This window comes from Macaca nemestrina, chromosome 7, assembly GCF_043159975.1.
Source record: "Macaca nemestrina isolate mMacNem1 chromosome 7, mMacNem.hap1, whole genome shotgun sequence".
Classification (NCBI taxonomy): domain Eukaryota; kingdom Metazoa; phylum Chordata; class Mammalia; order Primates; family Cercopithecidae; genus Macaca; species Macaca nemestrina.
This window is the reverse complement of record NC_092131.1, coordinates 82398888-82411414: the sequence shown is the minus strand read 5'-3', so window position 1 is coordinate 82411414 and position 12527 is coordinate 82398888. Positions and strand designations below refer to the sequence as shown.

The 12527-nt window shown below is 35.4% G+C and overlaps 1 long non-coding RNA gene across 1 annotated transcript in view; it reads left to right on the top strand.

Moving 5' to 3' along the window:
* Positions 1-12527, top strand: part of LOC105477890 (uncharacterized) — a 197432-nt gene that overhangs the window by 101386 nt on the left and 83519 nt on the right. The window lies entirely within an intron of this gene.

The following is a 12527-nucleotide window of genomic DNA, read 5'->3' as shown; positions in this document are numbered from 1 at the left end:
AGTAGGATTATTTCTTCTGTAAATATTAAATAATTCACCTGTGAAACCATTTAGGCTTGGACTTTTCTCTGTTGAAAGATCTTTAATTACTAATTACTAACTCAGTTTCTTCTTTTCTTAATTAAAAAATATATTTAGGAGGTACAAGTGCAGATTTCTTACATTTATGTATTGCAGAGTGGTAAGGTCTGGGCTTTTAGTGTACCCATCACTCAGAGAGTGAATACTCTACCCAATAGGCAATTTTTTCAGTCCTCACATCTCCACCCACCCTCCCATCTTTCATAGTCTCCAGTGTCTATTATTCCACTTTGTATGTCCATGTTTAGTCATTGTTTAGCTCCCACTTATAAGAGAACATACAGCATTTGACTTTGTTTCTGTAACTCTGTTTCTTTTTAAATCCATCACATCTCTGTGGATTTTCTATTTCTTCTTGAGTTTGTTTTGGTAATTTGTGTCTCTCCAGGCACTTGTCCATTTTATTAAATATCTATGTGGTCTAATTTGTCTACATTAACATGTTACGATATTCCTTTGTGACTATTTTAATTGCTCTAGGTTAACAGTGATGTTCCCCATGTAATTCCTGATTTTTGTCATTTGTCATTTGGTCATTTCTGTTTTCCTCGTTCTATAAAGCTAAAGTTTTACCTATTTAATTGATTTTTTAAGGAATCACATCTAAGTGTCATGATTCTCTGTTGTTGTTCTGATTTCTATTTCATTGATTTTACTCTGACTTTTATTATATCCTTCCTTCTGATTACTTTGGGTTTCTCTAGTTTTTCAAAGTGAAATAGATTATTGATTTGAGATTAGTATTCTTTTCAAACATAGCCCTTTGAAGCTATAAATTTGCCTTTGTGACCTTGAAAATAATGTGTATTCTGCTATTGTTAGGTGAAGTGTTTTATAAGTATGAATTAGGTCCAGTTAGTGTTGTCCAAGCCTTTTATATCTTTCCTGATTTTCTGTCTAGCTGTTCTAGCAATTATTGACAGTGAGGTACTAAAATCTCTAACTATAATTTTTTGATTTATCTATCTCTTCTTACAATCCTGTTAGAATTTGCTTCATGTATTCTAGGACTTTTTAAAATTAATATGGCCATTATATTTTTCTTATAATTACAATTTGCAAAAACTACATATGTATATACACACACACATACACACACACACACACACATCCTTTTACTTTCAATCTGTGTCTTTGAATTTAAAGTAGTCTCTTGTAAACAGTATATCATTGGACCTGCTCTTTTGTTTAGTTTTACAATCTGTCTATTGATTGGTGTTTATCCCATTCACACTTAATGTCATTGATATATGAATTTACATCTGCCATTTTGTTATTCATTTTCTTTAAAAGTTTTATAATATTTTCTTTCTTCACTCTTCTTTCATTTATTTTGTATTAAATACTATTCTCTGTATCCTTTTAGTTTCTCTGTCAATATTTTAAATGACATGTTTAAAAGTTATTTCTTAGAAGCTGCTCGAGGGATTACAATATATATCATTTTATCAATATCTATCTTATTCTGAAACTCCTTAAATACAGTTAAATATAGCAATTTTGCTCCATTATACCTTCATTTCTTCCACATTACTTTTTGCTAGTTTGTACATATATTTTTGCTAGGAATATAGATTTAGAAAAGAAAACACAGATTACCTAATGTTTTGTATTTATTCACATATTTCCCATTTACTGTGCTCTTCCTTTCTTCTTATGGAGTTGGGTTACCATGTCCTTTTCTTTCACCTTTTCAGTGCTGCTAACAATAAAGTCTCTCAGCTTTTGTTTATCTAGGAATGTATTATTTTCATATTCATTTTTGAAAGATAGCTTCACTTAATATAAAATTCTTGACTGACAGGTTTTTTTTTTCTTCCAGCACTTAAGATATGTCATTTCACTGCCTAATATTTCCTATTGTTTCAAATGGGAAGTCAGCAGTTTAGGATGTTGCTCTCTGTACATGATGAGTCACTTTTCTCCTGTTGCTTTCTAGAGTTTTTGTTTGTTTCTGGCTTTCACTAGTTCAACTGTGATGTGTCTAGGTGTGCAAAGCTCTTTGTGTTATTCTACATGGGATTTGTTAATTTATTTTACGTGGGATCTGTTGGTTAATTTTTAAAACTTCAAATCAATGAAGTTAGAATTGTTTTCTTTCTTTTATTTTGCTCCCCTTTCATTTGTGGCCCTCCTAGGACTCCATTACAAATATGTTCATATGTGTAATACTGTCTACAGATTTGTGTGACTTTCTTCATCTTCATCTCTCTGTATTTAAGATGATGTAATTCCTACCAATCTGTCTTCCAGTTCATTGATTATTTCTCTTGCTGCCATATACAACATGTAATTAATCTGATTTAGTAAAATGTCATTTCATTGTGCTTTCAATTCTATAATTTTATTCAGTTCTTCTCTATAGTTATTACTTATTGATATTCTCTATTTGATGAGTCATCATTTATTTATTTATTTATTTTATTTATTTATTTATTATTATTATACCTTAAGTTCTAGGGTACATGTGCATAACGTGCAGGTTTGTTACATATGTATACTTGTGCCATGTTGCTGTGCTGCACCCATCAACTCGTCAGCACCCATCAACTCGTCATTTACATCAGGTATAACTCCCAATGCAATCCCTCCCCCCTCCCCCCTCCCCATGATAGGCCCTGGTGTGTGATGTTCCCCTTCCCGAGTCCAAGTGATCTCATTGTTCAGTTCCCACCTATGAGTGAGAACATGCAGTGTTTGGTTTTCTGTTCCTGTCCCTACAAAGGACACAAACTCATCCTTTTTTATGGCTGCATAGTATTCCATGGTGTATATGTGCCACATTTTCTTAATCCAATCTGTCACTGATGGACATTTGGGTTGATTCCAAGTCTTTGCTATTGTGAATAGTGCCGCAATAAACATACGTGTGCATGTGTCTTTGTGGCAGCATGATTTATAATCCTTTGGGTATATACCTAGTAATGGGATGGCTGGGTCATATGGTACATCTAGTTCTAGATCTTTGAGGAATCGCCATACTGTTTTCCATAATGGTTGAACTAGTTTACAATCCCACCAACAGTGTAAAAGTGTTCCTATTTCTCTACATCCTCTACCATAAAAATCCTAGAAGAAAACCTAGGTAGTACCATTCAGGACATAGGCATGGGCAAAGACTTTATGTCTAAAACACCAAAAGCAATGGCAGCAAAAGCCAAAATTGATAAATGGGATCTAATTAAACTAAGGGTTTCTGCACAGCAAAAGAAACTACCATCAGAGTGAACAGGCACCTAAGAATGGGAGAAAATTTTTACAATCTACTCATCTGACAAAGGGCTAATATCCAGAACCTACAAAGAACTCAAACAAATTTACAAGAAAAAAACAAACAACCCCATCAAAAAGTGGGCAAAGGATATGAACAGACATTTCTCAAAAGAAGACATTCATACAGCCAACAGACACATGAAGAAATGCTCATCATCACTGGCCATCAGAGAAATGCAAATCAAAACCACAATGAGATACCATCTCACACCAGTTAGAATGGCGATCATTAAAAAGTCAGGAAACAACAGGTGCTGGAGAGGATATTTCTTTATTTTTAAAATTCTTTGGTTATATCTATAATAGCTGCTGTGAATTTTTTTTTCTTTTTATTTTTTATTTTATTTTTTATTTTTTGAGACAGGGTCTCACTCTGTTGTCCAGGCTGGAGTGCAGTAGTATGATCAAAGCTCACCAGTCATGACCTTCCAGGTTCTGGTGATCCTCCCACCTCTGCCTCCCAAGTAGCTAGGACTACAGGTATGTACCACCACACCTGGCTAATTTTTTGTATTTTATGTACAGTCAGGGTTTCACCATGTGCCCAGGCTGGTCTCAAATTCCTGGACTCAAGCGATCCACCTGCCTCAGCCTCCCAAAATGCTGGGTTGAGGCATGAGCCACCATGCCTGGCCAGAAGTTTTCAGTGCTAAATTCATCATTACCCACTCTGAGACAACATATATAGACTTCTTTTCATGTTTTGAGTATAGGTCATACTTTTCTGTTACTTTACCTGATAGTTAATTTTATGTGTTAATTTGCTGGGTTATGATGTCTGGATGTTTAGTCGAGCATTATTCTGGATGTTTCTGTAAAGATGTTTTTGAATGAATTGAGATTTAAGTCAGAGGACTTTGGGTAAAACAAATTACCATCTACAAGGTGGATGGACCTCATCCAGTCAGTTGAAGGCATTAATAGGACAGACTGATCTCCCTGAGAAAGAAGGAATTCTGCCAGCAGACTGCCTTTGCACTTGAACTGCAATTCTTTCTGGAGTCTCCATCCTGCCAGCCTATACCATCAGATTTTGGATTCACTAAGGCTCCATAACTGCACAAGCCAATTTCTTAAAATAAGTCTCTCTATATATTTACACATCCTGTTGCTTTTGATTCTCAGGAGAATCCTAATATAATTTGCATAGCTCATAATTTTTTTTGAAAACTAGATTATATGGTATATGTAGTAATTCTGGAATCTTATTTTGTTTGTTTTATTAACTTGACTGGATTTAGACTGTGGAATCTGTTTCCTCCACACTGTGGCATCGATAGCTCTGCTCAATTTTTAAAATGCTATTCTTATTTTTAAGCTTGGTTTTCTAGGGGTTGCTCCTGTTTTTTCATAGTTTAGAGGTCGGCCAATGATTAATCACAGGTGGTGCTTAAACATCTTGAGACTGTGTAAGGCTTCCAACCTCCGCCAATTGATGTGTGAGTCAGTCAGGGAGCAAATTCAATGTTATGATAACACGACTTGGTTTTCCTAACTACACTTCATATCAAGTCATCCCCCTCTAGCAGCAATGCTGCTAGTTTTCATGGCTAGCCTCATCCTGGTTACATTAACTGTGCCAGAGTTACAGAATCTTTCTGTTCTTATACAAAGTTAAGCAGTTTTTTTTTGAATAAATGCTTCTAAATTTATTGTTTGCCAATGGTTAATTTCCAGAGAACTAAAATGGTTATGGCAATTTCATCCATTTTTATGAAAGTTTTTCTGGAAGAGGACTGACTGATTTCTCTACTCTGCTATTGCTTGAAGTTTCACTCTGAAAATCTGTTTCTTTTGAATCTGCATCTTTCATGTATAGCATGCATCTCATCCAAGGTTGAATCGGCACTTTTGACTCCTTCAGTCTACCCTCTGACCACTCAACAGCAAATGTCACAGAGGTCCATTCTTAGCCCCGGTCTTTCAATGTTAACTCTGGCCTATATGAAGTTGTAGAAAGCAAACTTGTCACATTTGCCAAGAGCCCAAGGTGTAAAATGGAAACTAATTATATAGATGACAAAAATCAGAATTTTGTCAACTGGTTAAGAAGCAATAAGGATTAACATAAAAACAAGTGTTTAGGTTCTGAGGATCAATTGCACAGGTATCATTGACTGGTTTGCAGCCTCTCTGCATTACTTCTTTCCCCTATGTATTTTCCTAACCATCCAACCAGGGAAAGGTTCAGGTTTATTTCCTGACTATCCATATGATGTTTAAGCTTTCATGTCAGGTAATGTTCATGAGTGTGTCTATCTCCTTGCTTGTTGCATATATTAGTCACTGAGTGAATGGAAGTTTTATTATTGCAAACCAAATGTTTCTGGATTCCTCATCTATTTCCTCATGCTTTCTAAAAATTCTAAGCATCTGTCTATAGAATCACAATTTTTCTTTTCTCTGTTGTTAAGAAAATGAGTAGAAATCCTGGCTTCTCCTTATCTTTCATTCCTTATATTCATTCACTTTGCTATCTTTTGCTAGTTATTTTATCTATAAAATATTACTTTGTGAATTTCTGTTTCCACTAACCTAACAAGACTCTCACCACCTTATACCTATGTTATCACAATCGCTTTGTAATGCTCACCTGACATTGGTCAGAACATGCAGTGGGGTTTTCAGGGATAGGCAAGAATGAGCAACTCAAGTTCTTTTATTTTGATTTACTCTTGAAGCAGCTATAAAGCAGGAGGCAATATACATGAAAAAGACAAAAATGCAATGCTTGGTCACAGTTTTTGGATTTTCTTGGTATCTTGTAGAAGCATGTTCAAACTGTAGTCTTGGCATCCTACGTGGTTTGAAACATCCATTAGGACAGAGAGTTCAAGAATAATGATATCGCTGTCTTTCATAACTCAGGTATATCGGCACTCAAAAGTGAGGTATTTTTTTATCATAGAATACTATAATTCTGCTCCTCAGTTTGCCTGATATTCAAATAAAGGGCTTGGAAATTCTTGCTGTGTTTGTAGACATTGTCTATATTCAATGCCCCCTATTCTTTTTCCATTCACTCCTAGCCTCATGCTAATCTAGCTTTTGTCTCCAATATTCTGTTCCAAATATACCCCCTTTTTAAATTTTCAATTAACTCCACATTGTTAAATCTTATGGCCAAATTTCTGTCTTCACCTTATTTGTGCCACCTAAGAATTTGACACAGTATCTCATTCCATCCTCCTTGATACGTGGTCAGTTAGCTGCCAAGATACAGGTGCTGCTGATCTTCTATTTGCTCTTCCCAAGGCACACTTTATTCATCTCCTTTCTTGTGTTTGGCCCTGTGAGGCTAACCTGCAAGGATTACATCAATAGGCTCTTGTGCCTTCTGGCTTTCAGTGACATCCAGTCAATGGGAAGCCCTAGTAAGAGATGAGAGGGAGAAGGATGAGGTCAGGTGTGTATTTTCTTGACTCCCTCCCTTGAAGGTTGCCTTGAGCTGATTGTATGCCTTCTCTCACAGTAGTGAAATCTATCCAACTCCCTCCTTCAATTTATAATCAACTCTACCCCACTGTCTCCCTCAATTTATAATAAACTCCCTCCTTGACTCATGAAGTCTAGAGACAACTAGCATTGGGACACTTTACTATCGCCAGTGGTTTCCTGAACCCACAGCTTTGTAAACAGTTTTCACTACCTCTATTTCCACTGGTATCACTCTACTCCAAGCCTCCTACTTTATGTCGGTTATAGCACTAACCTCACCTCCTGTTTCAGTTTGTGACCTCTTAACTCTATCCATGAGTCTATTCTCAACACAGCAGCCAGAGTAACCCTTTTGAAACCTAAGTTAATATCATGTACTACTCTGTTTCAAAGCGTTTTAGGAAAATTTATTAAAAGTACAAACCAAAGTTCTTACTGTTTTCTGAAAGCCTCACATTCCCTGGCTTTTTTAACCCCTGTGATTTGATTTCCTACTGGGTTCCCTTGGTTCATTCCATCCCAGAGTCAATAGCTTTCTTGCCATTTCTTCTACAAGCTAGTGTGCTTCTCCTGCCCTAGGGCTGTTAGGCTGATTATCCTAGAACACTTATTCCCCATAGACCTCAAGTCTTTACTCACATATTACTTTATTAATAAGGCCTATCATTCTTAACCTTTTAAAATTTACAGCCCATTCTGTGCTGTTATCCTCAACCCCTGTTATTCTGCTCTAATTTTTTTCATAGCTTTTATTACCTTCTAAAATACTATTATCTACTTATGTATTTGTTATATTTACTGACTATAACTGTGTTTCTTCTTATGAGGAAGCAAGTTCCAGGAAGTCAGGGATCTTTGCCTGGGAAAGAAATTATCATATACATGGTAAATTTAGGATATGTAACTGTTGCATGAATGAACATCTCAGCTCAGGAGCAACCTCCTTTTATATGTGCCTGTGCTGTGGGACCCAGGATTTTTCCATTTAGGTTCACTGGAATCTTTCACCCGTCCTAGAGAATTTATAACCTAAGTTCATCACAACCCAATTCGTCTTTCATGTTATTATTATTCTCTGCTGCTCAGGAGACTTAATATCTTTTGGATACTTCTTCAGTCTTCCATAAAAATTCTGGCCAAATGCAGTTCTCTCCTACTTTTACCAAGATGTATTCTAACATTAGATGAAGCATCATATTAAAGTGTTGTGTTATTTATTATATGTATATAATATACACATATATATGTATATGTGTATATATTCGTATTGTCTGATTTGTTATATACCCATATATGTATTTATATATAAATATATGTATATATACACATATATATGTATTTATAAGTGCATATATACATATTGTCTTTCCAATCAGCTTATAAGCTTCTCAATGATAATTATGTCATGCAATTTTTTGGTGATCTCTGAATGTCATATAGAGAATGTTCAAAAGATATTGTGAAATTAAATAGAATTTGAAATTTTTTCTTTTGACAATAATTAATATTCCTTTAATTCATTCAAATATACTCAAAATACTTTCTCAAATATAAGATCAAATTTTGCTAAATTTATGTGACCTTGTATTTGCTTTTGATATAAAATTCCTTATATGCTTGCCTTGAAAACGTAACTTCTCATACATTTGCTCTGAAACTTTAAAAATAATTGGATATTTTAAGGTGTTTAGATTTGAATAAAATGTAAGAAATTTATAAAGACTAAAGTCCTCAGAAAAAATGTCATGTGCATTTTCTCTGGGTCAATCATATATTTGCAAACTACATACGGATATAGAATAATATCTAAGAATTCTTGTGTTGAATACATTACATGCTCATTAATGTTCTAAAAGTGACTCCACATGTGTACTGGGATATGGAGTCACTTGTCCAATTTGTGTTTATTTCCTAACTGGTTAAATATATTGATTCCACATCGGATTTGGGAGGCTGGTGATTTTTCTTACAACATCTAAGTTACTTTAATAACAAATTTCTATTTAATAATAACATATTATTTTATAATATCATTATATATATGAGTCCGATAGGCTCTGGGAAAAGGCATTCAGATACATTATCTCCAAGTTATTGTACTGCCTACTGAATTGATTCTTTACCAGCTTTGTTTCTAAAGCATAAAGGAATAAAAAAAGTGGGAGAGATGACAGGACAAAATTACAGTTGGGCTATATTGACCAGCGCTATGGAGCATATGTCTCTTTTCTGTAATTAGATTTCTGTTCTTTTCTTGTAGGTATTTTGTTTACCATTTGATCATCCCAGAATTGGTCACTTCATTTTATTAATCCTTTTCAGTTCTCATTCAAATTGCTTAAGAACATTAGAGTGTCTTAATCTCCTGTTTAAAATAATGTGGCTGGTTTAATTTTTAATATTTTCATATTTGAACCATCTGATACCTAAGTGAAGGTTTAACTTCTGTTGTTTTGAAAACAATATTTTGCAATAGATTATTTAGAACCATGTAATTTTCTTCCCAACACTCATTCTAGGCCATATGTTAAAAATGTTATTGCTATTTGGCAAGTGCCCAAAGTCACACTACTTAAGACTCCTACCTGGTCTACCTCCCATCCCTAGTGGTTTCACCCTGCTTTCTGAGTCCGGTCCCACAACCTCTGGCCTGTTCCTCTGTCTCTTCTCTGCTCTCAACCTCTCTTTCAGACCTCCTATACTTCTCCTTTCCAGACTTCAACAAAGTTCACATAAAAGAGACACAGGGCTCAGAAAACACATAAGTGAACTCCTTTCAAAACTAAGTACAAATGCCAAAGCTCTCCTTTTAGTTTATTCAGCAGCAATATAACCTAGTGGTTAAAAGCACAGACTTTAAAGTTTGGGTTTGTATCTTGTCTTTTCCTCTGTTATTGCAATCTTTGTTCATAATTTCTAAGAGTTCAGTTTTCTAAATTGGAAAATGAAGAAAATAAAAGTCCCCTACATGACGTGTCTGCATGAGGATTCAATATATTAGTGTTTGTGTTAATATATAAATACTTAATTTTAACATATAACACACAAGTACTTAGAATAATACTTGGCCCATAGTAAATGCTACTTATGCTATTACTATGCAATTATCAGCATGTTAGTACACTATTAGTATCGCTATAGCTACATTATAGATACATACGTTTTAACTGATACTATTATTATTAAGCTTGTTCACAACAATGAAGGGGAGACTATTCATGGAAAATCATGCTAGACTATATTCTCTGTTATAGAAAGATTGTTTTAAAAAACTTATGAACAATCTCTCCTTGATCTTTAAGCACATATATGGAGTCTACTAAGGCAAAACAGGGCTGCATAGCATATTTTTTATTAATCCTAATAATTTGTTACAAACTCTTGATTGCTTCTTCTGTTCTTTGTTAAAATTTTTTAAATTGGCTTTTATCTTTGCGGAAACATGATTCCGACATCTCCAAAGCTATAATTTTATTGTGGTCTGCAGTGTAACTAAGCAGACTCTAACAACAAAAAAAAAGTAGCAAGTACATTGAGGGAGAGATGCCAAGACTATAGACAATTTAAGTTTTCTGGAATTTTCACTCTTAACGGTTTGCCAGAGTCATATGAGAAATCAATGTCTTCCTTTCCAATCGCAATATTATCACTGGATCTTTTTCATTACTTTTGCAATTTGGAGCATCTTGGCTACAAAATTAAGAGATTATTTTTTCTCAATAAAAACTGAATAGGTAACAAAATAAAAACATAGACATATATAAATTGTACACTTTAGTATTTACAGATTGAGATGTCAATCACAATATTAGAGATATAAGAAGGGACGGTTACAATAATTTTACCATCAAAGAATCTACTCACATTTCATTTTGTACCAATAAAGGTTAGGCTCTGTGCTAGTCAATCCTGTAGTGGATAAAAACAGATAGCATTCACTTTATCATTGTCTTAGGCATTACACTAGGTGCTGGGGAGACAAAAATGAATAAGATACAGTGTGTAGGTCTTCATAGCCTGGTGGGAGACAAAGCCTTAGTTGTCAAACATCTCCAGCTTAGTTATCAGGAAGAAAAAAAAAAAAAACATGTAAAAGACTTCGCTTGAATTTCATTACCAAACTTCTAAGCCTTGCAGACTATCACAAGCAAAACTTGAGTGAGAGAAACTAGACCTGAAAAAGTACATTCTTTGTGTTTTCATTTCAATAACGTTCAAAATGAGACAGCACCAATCTGTGGTGTTAGTAATAAGGAAAGCGTCTCCCCCTTGCAAGGGGTGGTGATTGGAAGAGAGCACAAGGGAGGCTTCTATGATGCCGAACTGGGAATAGTTATTCAGTTTCTTGATATGGGTGCTGCCTATATGAGTTGTTCACTTTGAGAAAAAACACTTAAGAGTTTTACACTTCTCAGTGTGCATGTTATACTTCAATTAAAGAAAAATCTCATGAGTGGTTAGAATTCCAAAAGCATTCTTCTGATATTCTGCCAAATGTCTAGAGAGAGGCACAATAGCATCCTCTTGTTTTTCTCTTTCTCCAGGACTCCTGCATTTCCTCAGGGCTAGCCTTGGGTCTTCCTGGGCTAACTCAAATATAACAGGTAGTCATGTCCTTAGGGTCCACCGAATGTATATTAACATGCATGTTTCATTGGCTTCACAGACTTGATTGGAGGCTTTTGAAGCATATAGAAAAGTGGTTTACACTGGGATCATGCATGGAACTTTAAATGTAATAGGTATCATTGTTCATAGACACGTTCTTTGTCCACCTTTGTGGAGTTTTCCTGCATCTAGTTCTAGATTCTCCCCATTTTTCTCATTTTGACTTTTCTTCTCTATATTATCTTCCCTCTGTATCAGGTGCTCTTTGTGCACTTCTTCTATCCTCTCTCATTTACCTGACTCCAGCCATCACTGCAGGGAAATGTTCTTTGTAGGCTTTGACTCACTGCATTCTGGCAGCATCTCACCCCAGCCACACACCAAGTATTGTATAAAGCTCTTCTGATGCTGTGGCCTGGGATGCCAGGAGAAGCCTGCATACATGCAGGACCCGAGAGTGCAGGAGTTAACATCTGACACAATCCTCAACCAACAGAGCGCTGATGGATTTTACTCCTTGTCAGTCTTCAAGCGGACAATCCTGAGAGGCATTTTATATGTTTCTCAGAACTTCCTGGAGTGATTGACATGCTGTTGTTACAGCAGTGATGGACTGAATAACACCCCTCCTTTTCTTCTTCCTGTTTCTGTGATTGATTTCTTATTCCTGCTCACTGCGATTATCTTTCACATAAATTATCTTATTAAAATCTTTGAGGCATTGCTTTCTGAGGGCCATGGTTAGGACCAATTGGTACTTAAAAGTAGATGTGCAGGATAGAGTTCCAGAACTGATGGAAATAAAGCCTTACTGGGAGCAGACAGTGGGATGAAGATGAAGCCTAGGCATGTTGTGGCATCACAATTCGTTAGTTTCTCACTTTTGGTGGAGTAGGATGAGGCTGGGTGAAGGGTGAGGTGCTGAAGTATTCAGGGGCTCTAACAATGCTTTGAGGACAGTAAGAATTTGAAGGATTAAGGAATTTACTGGCCGCTGTTTACAATTTTAGAAGATTGAGCCTATACAGATAGTTAAATTACCAACTCTCAAATTAAGGCCTTCAAGGTAGCATCTAGAATAACTTTTATATCCTCCAGCCACAGAGCAGATTTTACTTATAACCAGA